This window comes from Salvelinus sp. IW2-2015, unplaced genomic scaffold (assembly GCF_002910315.2).
Source record: "Salvelinus sp. IW2-2015 unplaced genomic scaffold, ASM291031v2 Un_scaffold3156, whole genome shotgun sequence".
Classification (NCBI taxonomy): domain Eukaryota; kingdom Metazoa; phylum Chordata; class Actinopteri; order Salmoniformes; family Salmonidae; genus Salvelinus; species Salvelinus sp. IW2-2015.
The window spans coordinates 82,651-87,782 of record NW_019944444.1 but is presented as its reverse complement, the minus strand read 5'-3'; the positions used below and the strand labels follow the sequence as shown (position 1 = coordinate 87,782).

At 43.3% G+C, this 5,132-nt stretch overlaps 1 long non-coding RNA gene across 2 annotated transcripts in view; it reads right to left on the bottom strand.

The window, feature by feature from the left end:
• Positions 1 to 447: 447 nt before the first annotated feature.
• Positions 448 to 5,132, bottom strand: part of LOC139025720 (uncharacterized) — a 9,142-nt gene continuing 4,457 nt past the window's right edge. The window contains exons 2-5 of one of the 2 annotated variants that reach the window (XR_011477326.1): positions 3,987 to 4,161; positions 3,278 to 3,368; positions 951 to 2,621; positions 448 to 657 (exon numbers count right to left, since the gene is read on the bottom strand). This is a non-coding gene — a long non-coding RNA (uncharacterized lncRNA). The remainder of the gene's footprint in view (positions 658 to 950; positions 2,622 to 3,277; positions 3,369 to 3,986; positions 4,162 to 5,132) is intronic. The other variant, XR_011477325.1, reaches the window with a different exon arrangement.

Here is a 5,132-nt window from a genome sequence, read left to right as displayed (position 1 = left end):
AGAATCCATTCTCTAGTGGGTTCTGATATGCTGAAAGGCCATTCAAACTGATCTAGATTAGAATCCATTCTCTAGTGGGTTCTGATATGCTGAAAGGCCATTCAAACTGATCTAGATTAGAATCCATTCTCTAGTGGGTTCTGATATGCTGAAAGGCCATTCAAACTGATCTAGATTAGAATCCATTCTCTAGTGGGTTCTGATATGCTGAAAGGCCATTCAAACTGATCTATATTAGAATCCATTCTCTAGTGGTTCTGATATGCTGAAAGGCCATTCAAACTGATCTAGATTAGAATCCATTCTCTAGTGGGTTCCCAGTGTGTGTGTCTGTGTTGTCAGTGTTTCACACTGGACACACAGGACACACACACACTGGACACACACACACACTTTGTCCAACTGTTGGTCAGAAGTTTGTCTTAACCAGCCTGATAAGTTAAACATGTCTGATATGAACATTGACATAAACCCTCTACATACTTGAGTTTCTCCAGTCTGCAGTGTGGATCCTCCAGTCCAGCAGAGAGCAGTCTGACTCCTGAGTCTCCTGGGTGATTGTAGCTCAGGTCCAGCTCTCTCATGTGTGAGGGGTTTGACCTCAGAGCTGCGGCCAGAGAAGCACAGCCTTCCTCTGTGACTAGACAACCTGACAGCCTGACGAAGAGTCAAATCATATTAAAATCACACTGCTATTCTTTGGTGGTGAAAATAGTGGCAGTATATTTTCTCCATATTCATGTCACACCCTGATCTGTTTCACCCGTCTATGATTGTCTCCACCCCCCAGGTGTCGCTTATTTCCCTGGTGTATATATCCCTGTGTGTCAAGTTTTGACCTCTTTCTTGTGCAATTCCCCACTTGAAAAGGACAGTCCCTCCACATGAAGATTTTAACTAGATTTCACTCAATAAACAGCCATGGAATCAGTTGTTTGTCTTTTATTTACCATTCTTTGGTTGGCAGTAAACAGGTGAAAAACCTCAAAAAAGAGATGACAAATACAAGTTATTATTTGAGTTCACAACCTAATTAAATACACAAAATTATCCACATTCACCTCAGATAAACACATTTCTGCCATTATAAAATACAAGGTTTCCACTTTTAAGCAAATGTTTCCCAAAATAGAAACCCACCATTTTAATCAAATGAGCAGAATCAGTATATTTTTATCTAAATTTTCATTTTAGCCAAATACATTCCAATATTTTTAGTAGTAAAAAATTACATTAATTTTCTAATCAGTAGTTTTAAGCAGACAAATCTTACATTTTTTAGCCAAAGATTTTTTAGACTACATTTGTTACTGAATTAAGAACTTGGTTTACTAAGATATCTACAAAGTTTAAATTACTTTTAACCATTTCAAACAAGTTCTTTGTCAACAATGAATTTGGCTCTTCTTACTTTTCCTTTATACCCCACAAACAACATTTGAAGTTATAAATACCACTGCAAAAGTCCTATCAAAGTTAAGAGTTAAGAGTCTGTGTTTTCCAGAGTATCATTAGCAGTGCACTGCTTAAGTCAGTCTAGCCAAACATGGCGCTTACCGACTGTCTTTCACAGTTTTGTGGAGGGCTTGGACTTGCATAGTCACCTTGATCACAAAGATGAAGTTTCCTTGGTCTTGTGGTTTTATAAATGCTCCTCTCACTGCGGTCTAAAGACAACAGCAGAGCCAGGTGCTGGCACGCCCAGATTGCCTGGAAGATTTGTTCCACCTGGTTCACCACTGATTGAAGGAGGAGGAGTTTCACCACTGAGGAGCTCCCAGGCAGTTTGTCAGCACAGTCACAGTTCATATAAGGACATCAGTCAGTTGAAATACATTCATTAGGCCCTAATCTATTTCAAACAGTCAGAGTGTGGAAAACCAGTCAGTATCTGGTGTGACCATTTGCCTCATGCAGCACGACACATCTCCGTCACATAGAGTTGATCAGGCTGTTGATTGTGGCCTGTGGAATGTTGTCCCACTCCTCTTCAATGGTCAAAGTTGCTGGATATTGGTGGGAACTGGAACACGCTGTCGCACTCATGCCCTCAGAGCATCACAACATGCTCAGTGTGTGTCAGGTTATTATTTACAGGGACACTGAAGAGTTAGCAACATAAACTCCAAACCCTGGATAGAGGGGCTCAGTGAATGTGGAGGTGAATGTGATCAGGTGGGTCAGTGTGTCAGAGGAGGCTCTATAGAAGGACAGAGTGCCGGCTGGCCAGTCCAGATACACTCCTACTCTGTGGGAGCCGGAGGGGCGGACGTCTATGGTAGTGGAATTATAATTGTGCCAGGCAGTGTAACTGTTGTCAGAGCAGAACAGACTCCAGGACTTGTCATTCCATCCAAGACAACAGTCATTACCCCTTCCTCTCCTGCTGATTCCTTTATATGTCACTCCTATATTAGCCCCCCCTCCCCCACTCCACTCTACCTCCCAGTAACAGCGCCGAGTCAGACCCTCTCTACACAGCACCTGTTCCCAGCCCTCAAATCTCTCTGGGTGATCAGGATACGGCTGCTTCTCTCTCCTACATGTTACCTTTCTGTTCTCCTCAGACAGAGAGAGGAGTCTGTTTACTGTGTTTGGGTCCAGTGTGAGATCACAGACATCTGATGGATGAAACCAGACACAATATTAGAAATCATCATCATTCACATGAGAATGTTAACTCACTTTTCACTAATTCATTTAATGTAGATGTTTCTAGGTATCAAAAGGAGAAGTGAAGGTAACTTGAGACTTGTTGAATGATCATATGTTATACTGTATGGTAATATAAAACACACTACTATTCCCATTAATTACACAAACACACATTTCTAATGTAACACTAAGACACCACACAACACACACACACACACTTCTTACGTAACACGAACGTACTCACACACACACCACCTGTATGCATCATGAACACACACACACTTCTAACGTAACACACACACACCTGTATACATGAACATAAACACACACTTTCTAAGGTAACACAAACGCGCCACACACACACACACACACACCACACACACACACACACACACACACACACACACACACGCACACACGCACACACACACACACACGCACACACACATACACACTGTCAAATCAACTCTTTGTAAACTTTGTGTCTCCTTGATTTCTGTTTCTGTAGAACTACAGCTGATATTTAATATGACCAAGTAAGTAATGATGGTGGTCTTTGACTTTGACTTAACTTGAATAAGACTATTTCTTAGTCATATTCTTCACAGCAGTCAACACTCACATTTTCTAATCCCAGGTTTCATTTGTTTCTCTCCACCATGTTCCACACTGTAGCGGTAAGCAGAAGAACAGACAGTCATTGAGGGATACACCTGAACACACACACACACACACACACACACACACACACACACACACACACACACACACACACACACACACACACACACACACAAATACACACACACACACACACACACACACACACACACACACACACACACACACACACACACACACACACACACACACACATACACACTGGACACACACACACTGGACACACACACTGGACACACACACAGGACACACACACAGGACACACACACCTATCCAGGGTTTGGGGTTTGGGATGATGGCGACTCAGTGTCCCTTTGTCAGTGATACACACACTGTCCAGTGTGCGTGTGTGCCTGTGTTTGTGTGTGTGTGTCTCCAGTATGTGTGTGTGTTTGTGTGTGTCTCCAGTGTGTGTGGGTGTGTGCATCCAGTTGTGTGTGTGTGTGTGCGGTGTGTTTCCACACACACACAATGGGGACACACACACAGGACACCACACACACACACCCACACACACACACACACACACACACACACACACACACAGTCAGCATATAACATTTGTCCAAGTGGTGGTCAGAATGTTTGTCTAACCAGCCTGATAAGTCAAATATGTCTGATATGAACATGGACATAAACCCTCTACATACTTGAGTTTCTCCAGTCTGCAGTGTGGATCCTCCAGTGCCAGCAGAGAGCAGTCTGACTCCTGAGTCTCCTGGGTGATTGTAGCTCAGGTCCAGCTCTCTCAGGTGTGAGGGGTTTGACCTCAGAGCTGAGACCAGAGAAGCACAGCCTTCCTCTGTGACTAGACAGCCTGACAGCCTGCAACGAGTCACATCATATTAAAATCACACTGATATCTTTGGTGAAAATAGTGGCAGTATATTTTTATACATTTTCATGTCACACCCTGATCTGGTTCACCTGTCTTGTGATTGTCTCCACCCCCTCCAGGTGTCGCTATTTCCCTGGTGATATATACCTGTGTTTCCCTGGTGTATATATCCTGTGTTTCCCTGGTGTAGTATTCCCTGTGTTCCCTGGTGTATATATTCTGTGTTCCCTGGTGTGTATACCCTGTGTTTCCCTGGTGTATATATCCCTGTGTTTCCCTGGTGTATATATCCCTGTGTTTCCCTGGTGTATATATCCCTGTGTTTCCCTGGTGTTATTATCCTGTGTTTCCTGGTGTATATATCGGTTTCCCTGGTGTATAATCCTGTGTCCCTGGTGTATATATCCCTGTGTTTCCCTGGGTATATATCCCTGGTGTATATATGTGTGTTTCCCTGGTGTATATATCCCTGTGTTTCCCTGGTGTATATATCCCTGTGTCCTGGTGTTCCCTGTGTTTCCCTGGTGTATATATCCCTGTGTTTCCCTGGTGTATATATCCCTGCGTGTATATATCCCCGTGTTTCCCTGGTGTATATATCCCTGTGTTTCCCTGGTGATATATCCCGTGTTTTCCCTGGTGTATAATATCCCTGTGTTTCCCTGGTGTATATATCCCTGTGTTTCCCTGGTGTATATATCCCTGTGTTTCCCTGGTGTATATATCCCTGTGTTTCCGGTGTATATTCCCTGTGTTTCCCTGGTGTATATATCCCTGTGTTCCCTGGTGTATATTCCCTGGTATATATCTCCTGTGTTGTTTCCCTGGTGTATATATCCCTGTGTTTCCCTGGTGTATATATCCCTGTGTGTTCCTGGGTGTATATATCCCTGTGTTTCCCTGTGTGATATATCCCTGTGTATATATATCTCCCTGTGTTTCCCTATTCTCTCTCTTT